The sequence below is a fragment of the Acinonyx jubatus genome, chromosome E3 (assembly GCF_027475565.1).
Source record: "Acinonyx jubatus isolate Ajub_Pintada_27869175 chromosome E3, VMU_Ajub_asm_v1.0, whole genome shotgun sequence".
Lineage (NCBI taxonomy): Eukaryota > Metazoa > Chordata > Mammalia > Carnivora > Felidae > Acinonyx > Acinonyx jubatus.
The window spans coordinates 36,754,209-36,774,990 of NC_069398.1; the positions used below are offsets into that span (position 1 = coordinate 36,754,209).

Consider the following 20,782-nt stretch of genomic DNA (forward strand, 5'->3'; position numbering starts at 1 on the left):
AATGGAGCAGCTTGAATGGGTTCCCAGTGGGCAAATCTGGGACATTGGGAGTGTCAGAAAAGAGTAATGATGATAACGGATACATCGAATTTAAAAAGTCTGTGGCATACAGTGAGTAACAACCAGTCCTAGTCACACTCCAAAGGAGGTGCGTAGTTCCTTACAAATGGCCTTTGAAGGAGAAAGTGACAGATTTAGGGAATCGGTGTTTTGTTGTTGTTGTTGTTTGTTTTTTTTTGTGGGGGGAATTAGTGTTTTGTGATGATCAAGGTAATTATTGATTCAAGTGAGGATCATCAGTGGTTGCCAAAAACAGTCTGAAGTGTCATTCCACAGATGATTGATTCCAAAGGTAAAGAGAAAAGTCCTTACATTTGGAGAAATATGTCAGACTCTACCTTGATCAAACCGTGATCAAACTCTGACTTCCCAGTAATGGAGATTACATTGCCCCTTGAGGGGATACAGTGGCGGGGACGGGGATGTGTGTGTCAACATTCTTGCCAAAAATGCTTACCCTGAGTCAAGTAATGAGGAGTAACCAGATAGCCCAGAATGTAGGGCATTCTACAGTTGCCTGGACACTTGAAAATATCAGTGTCATAAGAAGGGTGGGGGCCCATCTAGATTGAGGAGGTGAGAGAATTGTAACAACTTGTGACTGGTTCTTGATTAGAAACTGGTTTAAAAGGAAACAAAACAAGTGTGAAGGCCATTATTGGGACGACTGGAAAAATTTGAATATAGATGAACTTGGGATCAGTGGTCATAATGGTATTACATAGGAGGACGGTCCTTGTTGTTAGGAAATACACGCTGAAAGGGCTTAGGGAGGCATCGTGATGTCTGTACCTTAATACAATTTTTTAAAGATTTAATGATTTTGTTTTTAAGTAATCTCTATACCCAACGTGGGGCTTGAACTCAAGACCTGGAGATCAAGAGTTGCATGCTCTACTGACTGAGCCAGCCAGGTGCCCTTCTGCAGCTTATTTTTAATAGTTCCACAATTAAAGTGCAGGTGTGTAGAAAGAGATACAAAGCGAATGTGGAAGGACATTAATAATTGAATATAGAGGAGGGATATACAGGTGTTCTTTGAACTTTACAGTGGGTTCACTTCAAAATAAAAAGGAAAAGTACAATACGGGAAGTTCATTGAGGATAACCTGTACTTCGTCTTGTACTGTACGTTAGATTGTGTGTCCTTTACCAATACACGATATAACCCTGAAACCCTTTGTTCTCAAACATGTTTTAAAAGGAATGTTACACACGCACACAGGTTTTACTTGTTATTAACTTCATAGCCAAGGTAGCATTTATTGATTGACAGTTACACAAGGTATGAAAGGACCCTTTCCTTTGACACAGGGGTTGAAATGGGAAATTAACAATAGCTGTACGTTGAACCTTATTTATGAAGGGATGATGCTTCCCCAAGAGATGTAAATATCTTGTCCAGTGTACAGATTCCCTCAGAACGAAATTTATAAAGAGCTCTCTTTTTCCCTCCCTGTTGACAGTATTCAAATGGATAAATCCATGTTTGAATAAATATGCGAAAGGAGCTTTGAAATACTTAGGGTGTCTAAAAATTAATTTCCTGTTGCAGGGTAACTTTATGTATTTTCTGCTTTGCATTTTGTCTGGGTGTGAAAATGTTCAGTTAGATGCTGTTGTAGAGAATGAGGTGTCTCTGATGGGGTGTTGCACGTAGAAGTCCTGAGGTCATTTTGTTGTGGATTTAGGTATCAACAAAGTACAGTAAAACTGGATTTGTGGTTTGGGTTGTGCTTATGCCACAAATATGTTAACCATATGGTTAACTATGTACTGTGACCTTTTAGTGATGGTCAGTCCTTGCTGGGCTTGTTAAAGCCCTGGACTGCTGGTTCATAAACTCTTTGTCTTAGACACTGCACATTGTGATCTCCCTCTCTCTCTCAAAATGAATAAACATTAAAAAAAATTAAATATTAATCCATTACATGTTAACATTAATGACAATTTGTTTTTGAGAGGGCACAAGGGAGGGGCAGAGGGAAGGAGGGAGAGAGAAAATCTTTTTTTTTTTTTTTAATTTGTTTTAATGTTTATTTATTTTTGACAGAGAGAGAGAGACAGAGCATGAGTCAGGGAGGGGCAGAGAGAGAGGGAGGCACAGAATTTGAAACAGGCTGCAGGCTCTGAGCTGTCAGGACAGAGCCCGACGCAGGGCTGGAACTCAACATCAGTGAGATCATGATCTGAGCTGAAGTCAGATGCTCAAACGACTGAGCCACCCAAGTGCCCCGAGAGAGAGAGGAAATCTTAAGCAGGCTTCATGCTTAGTGCAGAGCTTGACATGGGGCTTGATCTCACTACTGTGAGGTCATGACCTGAGCCGAAATTAAGACTCAGACACTTAACCAAGTGAGCCACCTAAGCACCCCAACATCAATGACATATTTTTTTAATTAAAAAATTATTTTTATTTTTTTATTAAAAAATATATATTTTTTAATGTTTATTCATTTTTGAAAGAGAGAGAGCACAAGCAGGGGTGGGGCAGAGAGAGAGGGGTGGGGGTGACACAGAATCCGAAGCAGGCTCCAGGCTCCGAGCTGTCAGCAGAGAGCCTGACGTGGGGCTCGAACTCACGAACCGTGAGATCATGACCTGAGCTGAAGTTGGATGCTCAACTGACAGAGCCATCCAGGCACCCCTAAAAAAAATTTTTTTTTAAACATTTATTCATTTTTGAGAGAGAGAGTGTGAGCAGGAGAGGAGCAGAGAGAGGAAGACACAGAATCTGAAGCAGGCTCCAGGCTCCGAGCTGTCAGCACAGAGCCCGATGCCAGGCTGGAGCTTGGAAACCATGAGATCGTGACCTGAGCTGAAGCCAGATGCTTAATCAACTGAGTCACCAGGTGCCCCGTCAATGACTTTTTTTTTTTTGATTAAAAAAAAATTTGGGGGCGCCTGGGTGGCTCAGTCGGTTGGGCGACCGACTTCGGCTCAGGTCGTGATCTTGCAGTCCGTGAGTTCGAGCCTCCCCTGTTCATGCTCTCTCTCTGTCTCAAAAATGAATAAATGTAAAAAAAAAAAAAATTAAAAAAAATAAAAAAGTTTTTTATGTTTATTTATTTTTGAGAGAGAGCAAGAGACAGCGTGTGAGCGAGGGAGGGGCAGAGAGAGAGGGAGACACAGAATCCGAAGCAGGCTCCAGGCTCCGAGCTGTCAGCACACAGCCTGACACGGGGCTCGAACTCACAGACCATGAGATCATGACCTGAGCCAAAGTCGGTTGCTCAACCGACTGAGCCACCCAGGCGCTCCTGTGTTCTCTTGAAGCCAGCGCTCAGGCCTTGTCCAAGTACTGCAGCAGCAGCCGCAGCTGCTCTCTGCTGCTGCTGCTGCTGCTTGGTCTTCGGGTTTTGCTCGTGTCTTCTTGCGCCGCAGATCAGGGGTTCGTACTTCTTACCCGTGTAGAATTTCCTGAGGTTCTCCTTCTGAGTCTGGTTGATGATGGTGAGAATGCAGGTGATGGATTTGCGAACAACCTGGATCTTGGAGAGCTTGGAGGCCGCGCCGCCTGTCAGTTTGGCCACGCGAGGCTGGGACGGCTCCACCTTTAAGTCTTCGGCTGCCTGCCTAAGCACCTCCTCCGCCCCCTTCTTGCCTCCAAGGTCTCACACCTTAATCTTGGCCACGTCTGCACCCTCCACCTTCGCTGCCAATGGAAGAGGTGAAGGAGAGAGTTTGCATCTCTTTAAAGACCCAGTTCTATTTGAACATCACTCTTCCTCACTCTGTATTTACTCCGACATTAATTTCACAAATGTTTACTTGGGGCCCACTCTGCTGACCCCTCAGGAGGCTTCAGGGCTGCCCTCTGCCCTCACTGCTTTCTGTTTGGTAGAAAAGCAGAGGTGAAGCCAGGACTCGGAGAGGGAAGTCCACGTGAACCTTGGTCCACCTTTGCTGCTCTGTAACTTCTGCTTGCTGTGCTCGTTTCTGGTACTTGTTTTAATGTTATATTTCAGTTTAATATTAATTTTTATCATGTGTAGTTTGAAAAGTCAAATGGTGTACTGCACGCTGCACAACAGGAGGTAGCTGTGGTCTCCTTGCCTTTCCCGATCCTGGACTCCTGGCTGTTTCCTTCTCGGGTTCTGTCCCCCAGGTTTAGAGAGTTGCTGTTGTGTTTCTCTTGGGGAAGGTACACCCGCATATTTCCCTTCCGTCTCCTCTGTTCTTCAATATAGTGAATCCTAATGCAGATTAAATGGACCTTTTGTGTTTGTTTTAATTGCAGATATTTTCCACAACTGTCCCATGTGGTGTGCCAGGAATACATTTCCTGCCTAATGCAAACTTCGGCTTCTCCTGGAATCACTTTACATTGTTTTTTAATGGTTTTTTATTTTGAGAGAGACAGAGAGTGAGCATGACCAGGGGAGGGGCAGAGAGAGAGAGAGAGAGAGAGAGAGAGAGAGAGAGAAAATCCCAAGCAGGTTCCACACTGTCTGCCCACAGCCTGATGTGGAGCTCGATCCCACGAACCTCGAGATCATGACCTGAGCTGAAACCAAGAGTCAGACATTCAACCAACTGAGCCACTCAGGCACCGCATTAGTTTACATTTTCACGTGTTCTGTTTTCCATGTACCCATCAATAGTTCTTGCTAGCCTGTCTGCTGGGGATCTCACCAGTCAGCATGAACTCTTGGACTTCCATTGTTGTGTCCTGGCCCCTCTTCTCGTGCTGGGGCTTGTCTCCTCACCTCCAGCCTGGTGTTCTACTTTTGGAGTACCTCTGCTCGTCTGTCCTGAGTCCGTATCCTGCCTGAGGTTCCATGTCAGACATTCACCCAGGCTTTTCTTGTCAGGTACGACACGTGATGCCCTTTCTACTTCCTGCACTTTGCTTGGTCATCTGGCATCCTCTCTGTGGCCATTATGTTACTGTGTTCTTTGCTCTAAGTGAGTGCCCACTTATCCATCCCCGTGCATCTTCCAGAAGGTCAGCGTCTCTCCTCTGGAGCAGTGTTTTTCCAGAGGACTTCCAGGAGGGAGTGGAGAGAAACCCGGGTTTTCATTCCGTTGAACTCTATTTAAGGCCCTTTCTCTCCTCGACATCCTGCACGTGCGCCTGTCAAAACTGGCTCAGTGCTTGTCTCCCTGGCCTCACCATTGTCCGTGTTGTGGGTGGAGCAGGACTTACTAGTGTCCCACAGCTAGGGGACAGTGCCGGGACACAGACTGCTGCCCCTGTCCCTTCTCCCCTGATTATTGTCTGTGGGAAATCTGTGCCAACAAATGGTTTGGTTTGGGTTTCTGTATCTTGCATTGTGTGTGTGTGTGTGTGTGTGTGTGTGTGTGTAAATTTTCACATTTTGACAAAGTCCACATGCATGAAATGAGGTTTTTGTAACTCTAAAATATTCCATTACATGGATGTACTAGGTATTTATTGTTTGTTTTTCTCCACCAGGAGTAATGCCTGTATGCCTCCAGCTATACGGATTAGTTGTCACAACTTCTAGCAAGACCTAATTTTTGTGCTGGGAAGATTGAGGTTATTGTCTTGGGCTTTGGAATTGGAGATATTTGGAAGAAGTGTAGTAAGGCTTTCTTAGCATTTTAGAGCTTTTCTGTGGCATAGTAGAGGAAGGAGGCAGAGCGTCCTTGCCTGTGTTGTGGGAAATCCCTCGTCTGATTCAGCAAAAGTTTCCTGTTACTGGTCTAAAATGTAGTCCCTGAGGGTCCCCTAGGGGACTCAAGTCGGTTAGGCGGTTAGGGATCTGACTCTTGATTTCGGCTCAGGTCATGATTGTGAGGTCCATGGGTTTGAGCCCCGTGTCGGGCTCTGAGCTGCTGACAGTGTGGAGCCTGCTTGGGATTTCCCCCTGCCCCACCCCATCCCTTCCCTACTCATTCCCTCCTTCTCTCTCTGTCTCTGTCTCTCAAATACATAAATACATAAATAAATAAAACGAATGAATGAGTGAAGTCCCTGAAACTGTGAGTTGAGAAGCTGCCTGCTGCCTGCGTCTCCTCCCCCTGTTCGGTTTGCAGGGGCCAGCGTGGCCCCAAGTGGTCACACTTGACGTGCTAGGGAGTGGAATGTGTGAGGGCTGTTCTTTGAGGAGTAAGGTGCTGTGGCCGATGCCACGCTGGCAGTTGCACTCCTGTGTCCATTTATGTGAGGTCTTTGCCCACCCTCAGCGGGATGTCGCGTATGTTCAGGGAAGCACAGTGGTGTCGTTGGGGCCTTAGAGTCAGATCTGGGCTTTGTTTCACTCAGCAGATGTGCATGGTGGTGTTTATTGAGTATCTTCCTCGTGCCAGCCAGTGTCATAGGTGCTGGGGACAGATGATACTCCAGAGCAGCATGCTTCGTGTCCTTTCGGTAACTGCTAGCACTGCCAGGTGCTGTGAAAGAAAAGCAGAGATTATTTAAGGTTGTGTAACAGGGAGCCCGACCTAGTTAGGAGTTTCCCTCAGGGGAGTCCCTTTCTTTTTTTTTCTTTTTCTTTTTTTTGAGGTAACTCTTAAGCTGACGTTCTGAAGCTGAGTAGAATTAGTGAAGCAAAGGGTGGCAGAGGAGGGAGGGTCCCAGGTGTAAGTGCAGTGGGGAGAGGCCTGTGTGGGAGGAAAGAGGGCACAGAGCTGGAGGAGTGGAGAGGCAGGGACCTCGGCACCTGCTGGGGAATTCGGGCCTGTAGTCTCTGAGAGAGGGGTAGGTGATAGGATCTATTGTTTAGAGAGAGGGCCCAGTTAGGAGAGGACAGGAGTGGATGGGGGAGAGCAGTCGAGACCCCAGCACAGTCCCCTCACACAGGACGAGCTATAGGTACGTGACTCCTGACAACATCGTTCAGATCCCACCCTGCCTATTCTACTCAGCATGCTGGCCACTCTCTTCATGGTCGTGGCTGCAGCCGCCAGTGTCCCGAGGTAGAAAGAGGACCCCGTCCCTCTGTCTCTGTTTAAGAAACTCCCCTGCGGTTTCCTGGGTCCACCGGCCCCCCACCCCTTCATTGGCCATGCCAGTTCACAGGTGCTTTCCAGCCAGGTCCCTGCACTGCATGGGGGTCGGGGGATTGGAGGAATTGCAGTTGGCTTGAACAGTGCCTCCCCAAGTGCTGTCCCTGGGCCTGTAGCAGTAGCAACATTGCCAAGAGAGCTGTCAGGGATGCAGCATTCACCTTGAGTGTGAGGAGTGTGGGCATCAGTGGTTAGACCAGTCAGCTTTGCTCTCTTGACCTGGCTACAGTCAGCCTTCCCTGCTGGGACCCCCCCCCCCCTTGCCTCCAACACTGCCACTTCCCCTTTCCCCATTTTACTGTTCTCCCTAGCTTAGTGTTGTCTACAGATTCCATATTTTACTTATTCTCCTATCTGTCATCTCTGTCTCCATTCCCACCCACGTGCCACGAAGGTGCCTGGCAGGCCTGGCATGGAGCAGTGCTCCTGGCTGTTTATTACTGAGTCAGATGAATTAAAGAAGGATTGAAGTCTGTCGGCAAGGGAGAAGTGGAGAGTGGTGTTGGAAACCAGCCGGCAGTGACCACTGGTGCCATCCGGAGACCCCACTGGACACCTTGGGAAAACACCATCGACAGGGTCCAGCAGGAGGTGTAGGGTATGCAGGGAATGACAGAGGGAAGGAAGGCTGAGGGGCAGGGGGCGGTAATTATTTTAAGATAGGCAAGGGGGCCCTCCCATGTTGCTCAGCTGCTGTAGGCCTCTCTCTAAATGAGGACCCGGGACGCCTGGGTGGCTCAGTCGGTTGAGCGGCCGACTTCGGCTCAGGTCGTGATCTTGCAGTCCGTGAGTTCTAGCCCCGCGTCGGGCTCTGTGCTGACAGCTCAGAGCCTGGAGCCTGCTTCGGATTCTGTGTCTCCCTCTCTCTGACCCTCCCCTGTTCATGCTCTGTCTCTCCCTGTCTCAAAAATAAATAAACGTTAAAAAAAAAAATTTAAATGAGGACCATAGGGGAACCTGATTCACAGGTGGTTGTGAGCAATGAACCAGGCAGGTATAGCACTTAAACCCTTCCTGACATTTGGGAAGTGATGTTAGTTTATTATATGTGTGTGTGTGTACACACACACTTTTTTTAAGGTTTCTTTATTATTATTAGTTTTTAGCAATCTCTACACCCAACGTGGGGTTTGAACTCACAACCCCGAGATCAAGAGTTGCTCACTCTTCTGCTCGAGCCAGGCAGGCACCCCTTGGGGAGTGCTCTTTAAAGAAGTCTGCCTGATCAAGGGCTCACTGTGTGCAAAGCCATATTCTCTGGACTTTAATTTCCTTTTGGACATCCTAGGGGAACTTTAAAACACTGCATGTGTATTTGTGGCTTGTGACTCCAGAACTAGGCCCTGGGGTGGCTTGGGGTTACTGACACCATGTGTCGGTGTTGCTGATTGCCCACTGTGTACTAAGCTCTGGGCTGGCTTTTTATGGGAGTTGCCAAAAGAAATTAGGAAACACGTTTCCTGCCTCCTAGGAGTTAATGGTTTGGGGGCTGTTTGAATTGGGGTAGGAAGAGTAAATACTTTTCTTTTTCTTTTAATGTTTTATTTATTTTAGAGAGAGAACGCAAGGGTGCACTTGGGAGAGGGGTGGAGAGAGAGAGAGGGACAGATGCAGGGCTCGAACTCTTGAACTTCGAGATCTTGACCTGACCTGAAGTCAGGTGCTCAATCCACTGAGTCACCCAGGTGCCCCAGTACTTTCTAACTTTTAAAAGGAGATTTGGGGCACCTGGGTGGCTCAGTCAGTTAAGTGTCTGACTTCGGCTCAGGTCATGATCTAATGGTTTGTGAGTTTGAGCCCCGCATCATGCTGTCTGCTTTCAGCAGGAGTCCACTTCAGATCCTCTGTTCCCCTCTTTCTGCTCCCCCTATGCTCGCTCGCTTGTGTGCTTTCTCTCTCTCTCTCTCTCTCTTTTGAAAATAAACATTAAAAAAAAAAACAAAGGGAGGCTCTATTTCTTGTCTGTGGTTTTTGTGTGTTTGTTTTTGCAATGTCTGGTTATTTAGGACCCTTTGAACAGATCACTCCTTATTTTTTCCCCCTTTTGTTGATTTCTATTTAATTTTTGTGTGAAAAGTATTTATCCTACCTCTTAGGAATCTTGTGTTCCTGTTTCTGTAGGTGTAAGTAGCATTTTCAGTATTTCATTTCCTAAAAATAGGCATGCTGTAAAAACATGGGGTATTTACTTGGCTATGTGTTATACATTTTTATATTATGTTATTGGTAGATTATATATTACATGACCTGGTGAACTTGTAGATAGTTTCCAAAATGGGAAAGTGCTTAGAATGTTTTTGGACCACAAGTTTCTGTGTTTCTTTTCATTGTGTTGAAGACTAAGTGGCTTAAAATGCTTGAGGTGGATGCCACTGCGGGGGGGGGGGGGGTGTGTGTGAAGCTGCTTACCAGGCGAGGGGGACCAAGGCAGTGTCCTCCTCCTTCCTGTTCTCTGTAGGCCTGGGTGGCAATCTTAATTTCCTGAAGAATGTTTTCTGCTGGAAGAGAGCACCTTGCCTTGCCCCCAGATTCCTTCCTGTTGCCTCTGAGGTCAGACATGTGCCTTCCTGACAGAGACTTTCAGAAGACACAGGGAGACTTTTTAATCTTTTTTGTATTATTATCACAGTCTTTTTATTTAGTATTTATTTTTGAGAGAGAGAGCGAGCTTGAGCAAGGGAGGGGAACAGAAAGAGAGGGAGAGAGAGAATCCCAAGCAGGCTCCGTGCTGTAAGTGCAGAGCCTAACACGGGGCTCAAACCCATGAACTGTGAGATCACGACTTGAGCCAAAATCGAGAATTGGAAACTCAACCGAGTGAGCCAACCCAGGCTCCCCAGACACTTTTATCTTTTTAAAAATTGTTTATTTTTGAGAGGGGTGGGGGACACAAGCAGGGGAGGGGTAGAGAGAGAAGGGAACAGAAGATCCAAAGCGGGCTCTGCTCTGACAGTAGGGAGCCCACCGTGCGGCTGAAACTCATGAACTTGAGATTGTGACCTGAGCCGAAGTCGGACACTTAACCGACTGAGCCACCAAGTACCCGGAGACTTTTTTTTATCTTTTATGTCAAGAAAGACTGCCTTCTGAAAAGGTGGTGTGCTGCCCTTGGACATGTCAGAGCCTGAGACCAACCACATCAGGAGAAGTCTGTTGATGGGGAGGGAGGCTCCCTTGTGTCCTTGATGGCACAGCTGGGGACTGTGAGGTGAGGCAGGGCATAAAAAGGTGAGAACAGGCACTGTATCCACACCCACCCACCTTCTTCCTCATCCAGCCTCCTTTAGAATGGAGGAAGACAGGGGCGCCTGGGTGAGTCAGTCAGTTAAGTGTCTGACTTCAGCTCAGGCCATGATCTTTTGGGTTTGTGAGTTCAAGCCCCATGTCAGGCTCAGTGCTGTGTCTCCCTCTCTCTCTGACCCTCCCCCGTTCATGCTCTGTCTCTCTGTCTCAAAAATAAATAAACATTAAAAAAAAAAATTAAAAAAACATTAAAAAAAAAAAAGAATGGATGGGGACAACTTGGGTTGATATTCCTCATAGCTAACGTCATACTCATTTGTCCATTATTAAAAAAAACAAAGTTTCCAGAAATGTGCACCACAGGACATGAAATCTTCCCCAGTTTCTGTTGGCAGTGGGAGTGTTCTCTCACTTGGGATGAATCTCTCTCTCTGCGTGTCCCCCCAGCCCCCCGTAAAGTGCTGCTCGTTAATTTACAGGCCCGCATGTAGGCAAGTGACAGAATACCTGAAATAGTAATGAAATACTCCCTCATAGCTGACACTGCTTGGTTTCTGCCGCGAATTGGTTTCGTGTACATGAACCCTAACGTGAGCCAGGAGTGGTGCAGCAGCCAGGCTGGAGTGCTCTGCCCTGAGCCGCGCTGTCGTCTTGCTGTCGTCTTGCTGTTGAGCAGGCGCACCTCGGGCTCCCCCCACGCAGGCCCCATTCTTCTTCCTACCATGTAGTGACACGTTCTTTGAGTGATTGGTGATCAGGCGTGTAGTTCTGACTTGTGTGCTTAGAGAACGGAGAACCTGGGTTCCAGTTCACAGTCTGCCCCCTGTGTGACGCTGCTGTTTGAAGTGGGTCGATACTCTCTCCAGTCTGTGTCTTGGGGGGGCTTTGGGGATGGTGATGGAAGTTACAAATGTAAACAAATGGAAGTTACAAATGTGAAAAGGATCTTTGGCTCCTTTTTAGCCTTGTCCCCTGTCTCATCCCCCAGAGTCATCTGGGACTGGGCCTGCCCCCCTCCCTCTGCATCCCCATCCCTTGTCAGCAAGGCCTGGCTGGGGCTGGAGAGTCTGCAGCCCTAGCGCGTCCCTAGGCAGTGCTGCAGTGTCCCCTCTGGAGTTGTGGCCGCACACAGAATTGACCAGGGAGCTACAGACTAAGGGGCCCAGCTGTGCCACAGTTTCAGTCCTACTCTCTGGGGGCAGGAGCAGGAGGAGTGCGGCGGAACCTCCCCTCTGCGAGGCTGAGAAATACACAGCAGTGACGCAAAAGCCGGCCTCCCGGAGAAGGCGGGAGCACTTGAACTTGGAGCGGGTGTGGGTGCCTCTCTTGTGTGGGTCTTATTGAACACTGTGTTGTGGGTGAGGACTGTAACCTCAGACCTGGAGGCTTGATTGATGAACAGCTCTGAGGAGGCCGGAAAGATAGTTGGTGAGAGCTATCTCTGTGGAGGGTGCCCTGTGGGGCCCTGTCCCCTGTCTGGCTCGGGCCCAGTCGGTGTGAAGGGGGAGAAACTAGGGGGACAGGATTGGTGTGGTGCACAGGCTGTGAATTAAAGAAATTTTTTCCTCTTTCATTCTGGAGCCTTTGATAACTCTCCAGAAGGCTGTCCTGGGCTGTGCTCAGGAGTTGCTATCCCTTCCACTCAGCCTGGTCACACTGGAGGCGTTTGGATGCTTTCATGGACTTCTGCTTCTGGATCAGAAGCAGAGCTGAGCTTTTTTTTTTTTTTTTTTTTTTTGTGCTGAGCTGCTAGAAGGCACAGAGGTGTGATCAGAAGGTGTTTTGCATCTGTGCTTGGGTGTCAAGGGCAGTGCCTGTGAGTGACCCCCTGTGGGCCAGAGACTGCTTCACTGGGTGGCTCTCTGGAGAACGGGACAGGTGGAAGGTCTCTTTTGTTGGGTGTGGTTCAGAGTGTGACCTGTGCAAGTGTCTGCCCCCCTCCCCCCACTCCTTGCTGCCCTCCCCCTACTTGTTTACACAGTGCCCTGTCATTCCAGCATGGGGTGTGCTGGTTTACTTTACTAGAACCCTGGAGAAACAAGGCTGGATTTTTTTGCTGTGAGAAACAAAAAGCCCTTTTGTGAGAGTTCTTCCTTCTCAGTGTGGTTCACTCTGGCTGCTGAGGAAAGGCCACAAAGTCCCAGACACTTTCTTCTTAGTGATTTCATTTTTAAGAACCCCCTTCAAGGAACCTGCCTTATGCATTTCACCAGACGTACCAGTTAGTGAGGCTTAATCAGCACCTAGAGAGCATTTGGCTTTCTCTTTTACCAAAGAACTTTCTAGCAGGAGGAATCTTAGCATTTGTGATGGTGAATCAAGAACCTGTTCTCATTGGTTCATATTGCCTTAAAATTTTTTTTTAATGTTTATTTTTGAGAGAGAGAGACAGAGCACGAGCAGGGGAGGGGCAGAGAGAGAGGGAGACACAGAATCAGAAGCAGGCTCCAGGCTCTGAGCTGTCAGCACAGAGCCTGATGCAGGGCTTGAACCCACAAACTGTGAGATCGCTACTTGAGCCAAAGTCGGATGCTTGACCGACTGAGCCGCCCAGGTGCCCCGGTTGTTACTGCCTTTAAAGCGGTAACAAGAAACTTGAAAAGAAAAAAAAAAAAAAGGCAAATAATGTTCATTTAAATAAAAACGTGCAGAAAAATGAGAAAACAAAAACTTAGCACTGTCAATCTTTAAACTTCTAGACTCTTAAATTATTATTTATATGACTGATGGGCAAAACCAGAGTCATAATTAACTTATAGTTTTAACCTCCTCCAAATCAGTATGTTGTCAGCATCTCGTGAACATATATCTACTTCCACAACATGATTTTAGTGGGTAGTTTTCCATCATAGGAACGAATGTGCTGGAATTTGATTAATTCTCTGTCTTTGGTATATTTTCACTTTTCAACATTATAGGCTTTCGTGTAGCTGAATCTTCCAGCACAATCTTTATTATTTCCTTAGGTTAAAGTCTTAAAAATGGAATTGCTGGGGGAACAATATAGATTTTAAGGATTTATTTTTTGTGACCAAATTGTTCTCTAGGAATGTACTGCCAGTGTGATACAGGAGAAACGATGACCACTGACTGCTTCAATTTGCATGTTTCTTGTGACGGTATTTGATGTTCCTCTAAAGTGTTAATGAACAAGTATTTCTGTGTCATCCTGTGCAGCTGACTGGCCTTCAGCCTCCATTCCTTCACCTGTGATTGGGGGATCAGCTCAGGCACGCTCTAAAATCTGAGGGAGAAAAATCTAAAAAATGTTGCAAGTTCCCGTAGAGTTCTTTTCTATTGTGTTATTTTATAAGTTTCAGAAATAGGCCATTGATCTATATCATTAAATAAGCAATAAAAGTGACTTTGTTTTGGTTTAACAATCTGCTTTTAAAGAGCCGTGTGCAGAAGATGAAGGCTGAGAAAAATACCATGATGTTGAACACAATGAGAACTCAAAGAATGTTCTTTTTGTATGGACTTAAACGTTTTCTCCACTGTTGAATGATCTCTTGATAATTACCCAAACTATCCCTTAGACTTGAGATCGGTTCTACAGTTCTTTATTTGGCAGTGGTGGTCTGAGGCTCCAAGATTTCATGCTGAGCATTTTAGAATTTCTGGAATGTTTCAGTCCTCTCAACTTTGGATCCTAGACACTGTTCCAATCTAGGAACTGTCACTTCTAGGTTTAAACCGAATCTCAAAAAAACTAAAACACAAACCACCCCCAAGCTACACAGGAATCGCTCTCATCTGGTCCGGTGTTGAGAATGAGATCTGAGGGGCGTCATCCCCAGTCAGGTGGCTGCACTGTGGGCCCCCGTACTGGGTCTCCCGCAGGGAGAAACGCTCTGCCGGAAGACCCGAGGGAGATGCAGAGCAGAATGTGGCTTCTAGGCCTCACCCATTTCATCCAACACGTCGGGTTGTTAACGCCCGGCACACTCACGGGGGTCTGAGTTGGGGCTGTGGGTCGTTAGGTACTGTACGGTAGTGAGTCTTATCTGTCTCACATACCTACGTAGCTGTGTCTGTTCTTACCTAGTAAAATAGGCACACTCCCTTGAGAGGCTCTGCCATGTTCCCAGGCGTGTTCCCCTGCCTGCTAGAGAGCCCTGAGATGTGTGTGTGTATTCCCAGTTCTTTTCTGTGGTTGTGTGTACCTTCCCAGGACACAGAGCGAGTGTTTGTGCCATGTCCTGATTATAGTCGTGACAACTGTGCTGGGCCCTACTGCAGGCATTCAGCACCGCCTCGTCTCTGGGCGGGGAGGTACCATTATGAGTCTGCGCTTTTGTGATTGGCATCTTAGGCAGGCTGCCCTGCCGGGCGGCTCTGGGGTCCCTTTTCTTCCAGAGGAGAGACAGGCCTTCCCTTGAGGCAGAGCGTGGGGCCCAGGAGGGCTTTGGGTTCCCCAATGGGGAGGTGGGGGTCTGTCCCCATAAAAGGGAAACATGAAAGTTGACTCTGGACAGCCGCCCATTCCAGGAGAAGCAGATGTTCTTATGGCCACAGTCAGTCCCGCCGTAGTGATAAACCGATGAGTCTCTTGACCAGCTTCCTGCTGTTGCTTCCAGCTTCTCGTCCTGGTGATGGATCCCTCTTTTCCCTGAGTGAATGTTCATTGAGCACCTGTTGTGGGCCAGAGGCGACTCTCGCCTGCGGGGTGTAGCAGTGAGCAAAGTGACTGAAACCCCAGATTTTTTCTCATTGTTTTAGATGCACTGTATCTATAAAATGCAACAGGATTTAGTAACACAACAGATATGTTTCTAAAGGTTATTTTATAGAATGAATCATTTTTCCACTTATTCCATTATATTCTCAGAAACATGTTTAGAAAAATAAAATTCTCCTCCTGAAGTTTAGCCCGAAGAAAAGGTACACATTGATGACATCAAGTTAAAGTTAACATGACTGACGTTCATCAAAGCCTGAACTAAAATCCTACATGTATCTTACTGTAGAAGTTCTTTGAGAATTGTGCTCAAAACCACTGATTACTGTGAACAATTTGAGCACATCAGCGGCCCGCAGAAAGGGGTGACATTAAAGGTTTAAAGCCAGCATTAGATATGTTGAGTTTGTTCTAAATAGAGTTATTTGATTTAAAACAGTAGGATGGGCGCCTGGGTGGCTCAGTCGGTTAAGCGTCCGACTTTGGCTCAGGTCATGGTCTTGCAGTCCATGAGTTCAAGCCCTGCGTCGGGCTCTGTGCTGACAGCTCAGATCCTGGAGCCTGTTTCAGATTCTGTGTCTCCCTCTTTCTCTGACCCTCCCCTGTTCATGCTCTGTCTCTCTGTCTCAAAAATAAATAAACATTAAAAAAAAACAAAACAGGATGGAAGTCGTAGCTCAATAAAACGGTTATTTAAAAAAAAAGTAAGGTGGGTGTGATAGGCTAATAATGGCCCCCCCAAAAGTTGCAGGTTCCACTTCCTAGAACCCGTGAATGCAACCTTATATAACAAAAGGGACTTGGCTGTTGTATTTAAGGGTCTTAGGGCACCTGGGCAGCTCAGTCGGTTAAGTATCTGACTCTTGGTTTCGGCTCAGGTCACGATCTCACAGTTTGTGAGTTTGAACCCCACCTTGGGCTCTGTGCTGGCAGTGCAGAGCCTGCTTGGGATGTTCTCTCTCAAAATAAATAAACTTAAAAAATATATAAATTAAAGGTCTTGAGATGGGGTTTTCTTGATGGCCCCTACGTGTGATTGCAAGGGCCCTTCTGAGAGGGAGGCAGAGGGGGATTTGAGTGCAGAAGAGGAGGTGGTGATGTGGTGACTGAAGCTGAGACTGGAGTTTCCCGCCACCAGCGATGGAAGGCCGGCAGCTGGGGGACCCGGGAATGGGGGAACGGGCTGCCCCTGGAGCGCCCAGAAGGAGTCAGCACTGCCACCTCAGCACTGCCACTGAGGTCAGTTCTGTCCTCATTTCAGACTTCAGAACTGTAGGAGAATAAGTTTCTGTTGTTTTAAGTTACAGAGCTTGTGGTAATTTGTTACAGGAGCAGTAGGAAGCGGTTTTCCAAGAAAGGGAAACAGCCAGTCTCAGCAGAGAGGTCTCAATTCAGAGCACTTCAAATAGCTGTGGAGGGAGGATTGGAAGTGGGCAGAGACCACTACCTTTTTACACGGAGAAGATGTAAAGAGGATGTAAAGGAGACGACTTGGAGAAGTCGTGTGATAGTATTTACCCAGGTAGCTTAATACCACTGTGTTGTAATTACACTGCTTGTACAGTTTAAATATTTCCACACCCACGCTCACTGCAGCACTATTCACAGCAGCCAAAAGGCAGGAGGAGCTCATGGGCCCATCGGCGGATGGGTAGAATGTGGTCTGTCCACGCAGCAGACTAGTCCTGTACCTTAAAGGGGAAGAGATTCCAACAAGCGCTCGGACGCGGATGGACCTCAAGGATGCTGTGGTCAGTGACATAACGCCTGTCACGGGAAGACAGTGCGGGTGCCCCTGGGGACAGAAGGAGACGGTGGTCCCCAGGGGCGGGGAGGGGTGGGCACAGAGCTTCCGTTTGGGGCCGTGGGAGAGCTGTGCGGATGGGCGGCGGTCGTGGTCCCAAACAGCAGGGATGTGCCTCCTGCCACTGAACTGTGCTCCTAGAAACGCTTAAGGCGGGAAACTTCGATTACGTACACTTTACCACAATTAAAAAAACCCAAAAACACACGTCTAAAAGAATACTGTCATAGCCTTTCTGAAAATAAAGCAGCAGTAGGCATTAAAAACGTTCAGAAAGTGAGGCTGTCGACAGAACCACCCTGGTTCTAAATTAGGTGCGTGGAAGGCCACAGGGCTGTCCGCACAGGCTCTGCCTCATGACGACACCCTTGCTGTTACAGCCCGCCTGTGCTTTTCGCCCTCACGCACGGGGCCTGCGCGGCCCATTGTTCCTCCGCCTCCACCTGGCACTCGGTTCGTCCTCTCACTGGCCTGGGTGCTCCATCCTCACCAGGGACCAAGGGCCCAGGCCCACGGCCTCCCACCCCTTCCTCTGCACTCACTCCGGACTCACTTTAAAGGTGTCCTGTGTGCCCTCAAGCCCCCGACTTCATGCCTCTAGTCTGGCCTGCTCCTGAACTCCGGGCTCACACTCGGATATCAGATAGGCCTCTCAAACGCAGTGGCCGAAGGTTTGAGTGCCACCATCTCTGTTAACGGCAGTCCCACCCTCTGGGGATGCAGGCCATCCCTCTTTCACATCTGGTCCATCAGGAAACCCTGTTGGCCACACATCAGAACACATCCAGAATCCCACCATGTCTCAGGTCTCCTCTGCTAACTCCCTGACGTGAACCACCATGTCTCTGTGTGTGGGGGAGCGCTCCTCATGCTGTCACTGCCACCAGCCCACCCTCCAGCCGGTTCTCAACAGGCAACCAAACACTCTTAAGCCTAATCATGTAATGCCTGTGCTTAGGGCTTTCACTTCCTACTGACAACCCCCTCACCTGTTCTGCTCCAGCCACCCGGCCTCCTGGAGAGTCCCTACATACCACAGGCACGCCTCTTTACTCAGGCCCTTTGCACTGGCTGTGCCCTCTGCCAGGGACACTCCCACATCTCTTCTGTCCAGGGTCTCTCCTGGCCTTTTTCTACCTGGAGCTCAGAGTTTCCTCCACACTCATTAGGCGGTTGGCAGAATTCAGTTCCCCTTGCGGTTGTGGGGCTGAGATCCCTGTTTTCTTGCTGGTTGCAGGCAGGCAACAGCCTTAAGTCCTAGTGGCTCCCCTCATGTCCAGCCACCTGCGCCTGGCCCTCTCACACACCACGACAGCTCACTGCTTTGCAGCCCACTCTCTGCCACAATTAATGTGTGCACAGAGAGATTGGCTCACCACATTGGCCACGCACAGCTCTCCCATCATGTTGACACGCCCTCCCAGGGTCCTGCCTCCAAAGTGTCCAGTCCCGGAGCAGCCAACAACACAGGAGCCAGGCTGCCGCCAGGAGTACCTGCTGGAAGGCCTGCCCACCATGCAGACCACATTAAGCTTTTAATCAACCTTTAAGTGGTCACTTTTAACTATAAAGTGGCTACTTACTAACTTTTACACTATCAAGGACCTCAGATAGTTGACGAAAGACTCCAACGAGAAAGGGAGAGATCATAACCAAAAACAAAAAAGAAGGAAGAGTAGAAGGCACTTGAAGGGAAGAGAGTCAACGCAGAGAGCAGAAGAAAACTTGGAAAATAAAACTTGATTTATATCCGGTTAAAGAAGACATCGCATTAAGAGAACTAAAACATATCCTCAGAAATTAAAAATGAAATAAAAGCATCCAGTTGAAAGATTAGAAGGTCAAGTCAAGAATAAATGCAGAGGGGCGCCAGGGTGCCTCAGTCGGTTAACCATCTGTCTTCGACTCTGGTCATGATCTTGCGATTAGTGAGTTCGAGCCCCGCGTCTGGCTCTGTGCTGACAGCTTAGAGCCTGGAGCCTGCTTTGTATTCTGTGTCTCCTTCTCTCTCTGCCCCTCCCCCACTCATGTTCTTTCTCTCTCTCTCTCTCTCTCTCTCTCTCTCTCTCTCCCTCTCCCCCCCTCCCTCCCTCTCTCTCTCTCTCCCCCCTCACTCCCCCCTCCCTTTCTCAAAAATAAACATTAAAAAAAAAGAATATATTCCAGAAAGTTACTTTTTTTCCTCAGCTTTTTGTTTAAGTAATCTTTGCACCCATTGTGGGGCTCGAACACATGATCCTGAAATCAAGAGTCAGATGTTCTTCGAACTGAGCCAGCCAAGCCCCCACCCTGGAAAGTTCTTTAAAAGATAGAGAATACGAGAGAAAAGATAAGGAAAGTACATGATTAACGAGGCATAGCACCTGACAGATGTGCCAGGGAGGAAGCCGGAGATGCTATCGGAGGCTCCCTCAGGAAGGCTTACAGAGCCCGAGGACTGTGTCTCTGTTCGAAAGGGCTCTTCCTGTGGTGAGAACAGTGAGGAAGTACCCCCAGCAAACAGGCAATTCCTGCCGATACAGAGGTTCCCCACAGCTTCCAGAGATTAAAACAGACCTCACACAGGGCATTAGGACTGGATGGTGGCAGGCACTGTGGCACCTGCAGGAGTGAGCGGAAGCGGGCACTGACCCCTCCGGCACCAGGGAGCTGGATTTCCCACCTGCAGCTCTGTGCATGGGCACCTGTCTCGTGGAGGGAAGAGTGCAAGGTGTTGCAGGCAAGAAGGGTCCCAGGTGCATGCTGTACACCCCGTCTCAGGAGCTACAGCCGTTTCCCTGAGAGGAGGGGGCACCGAGACAGGAGGATGCACAGGAGGCTCCTGGGGGCATCGTGGGAAACACCTAGGGGTTAGGTCATGGTGGGGAGGGTTTGAAGGGGTGTGCAGTCCTGTGGGGGGGTTAGAGCAATAGGGATGCAGAAAGTAAAGGCAACAAAAAGCAAGAGAATTCTTAAGTATGGAAAAAGTGTACAAGAAAGGTGGCCGTGTAGTTTAAATGATCAACAGCAAAAAATTCTCATATTTTTCCATAGGAGGCCAAAACACAGCATGTAAATTTTGAAAAGCCAAGAAATAGCACCAGAAGCGTATTAATTAGATATGGAGGCAATGATCCCTCCCAAACTACCCAAAGTTAGACAGCAGATAGAAAGAAGGGCTTCAGGGAGCAGGGTGGGGGTGGGCGAGCGTGTTCCAGGCCTTACTGTGCTGTAACATTTTGCACCGTGTGCCAGTATTTGATAACTGAACTTTCTCTTGGGTCTCTGTTGGGCCATGAGTTGAGGGATGTCTGGGTTCTCTGTTGAGTGCAGCGAGGTGAGGGGGTCGGTTGGAGGCTGGAGCAGTGTTCTGTGATCTGAACTTGGGTAGCTTTCCAGAGAAGAGCCATGGAGGGGACCTTTTCCCAGCCCCTTGGAGGGGGCCTCAGGGCCAGGAGAGTCCTAGCAAGAGCTACTTCCTTCCATTTCTCTGGTCCCCCTGACTCTCCTGACGACAGACCTGAAATGCAGAAATGCCTTGCTCTTTCCTCTGATTAATGTGGTCATGTGTAAGTCAAATGTATGTGTTCTTTAGTTACTTTTATGAAGCCTGTGTTATTTCCTCAGTATGTTTGCATAAAACTTGAATGTATGCACTTGACTGTTTTTGGAGTATTCTCATGTACATTTTGAGATTTTATTGTGTTTAAAATAACACGGAGATAGCTCTGTGAATATACTAGAAAACACTGAGCTGTGCTCTGTAAATGTGTGAATTGTATGGTATGTGAACTGTGTCTCCATAAAGCTATTAACAGAAATAACACAGAGTCAGAACTGGCGCGCCCCTGAGCATTGGGAGTCTGCCCCAGACCTGGGCCTCCTGCCGGCCTCCCTGCCTCGCCTCCCCTCCCACACCCCGGAAAGCTTCAGAGTGGATGGTGAACTTGTTAGGAGAGTTGCGATCTGCCAAAATCCCAGTGATGACGGATGTAAGGAGAAGGCAGCTTCTGGGTGCTGGAGACAACCCACGCCCCTGA

The 20,782-nt window shown here is 48.1% G+C and overlaps 1 protein-coding gene across 1 annotated transcript in view; it reads left to right on the forward strand.

Annotated features, from left to right (window-relative positions):
- RAB11FIP3 (RAB11 family interacting protein 3) overlaps positions 1 to 20,782 on the forward strand; it is an 80,908-nt gene that overhangs the window by 10,248 nt on the left and 49,878 nt on the right. The window lies entirely within an intron of this gene.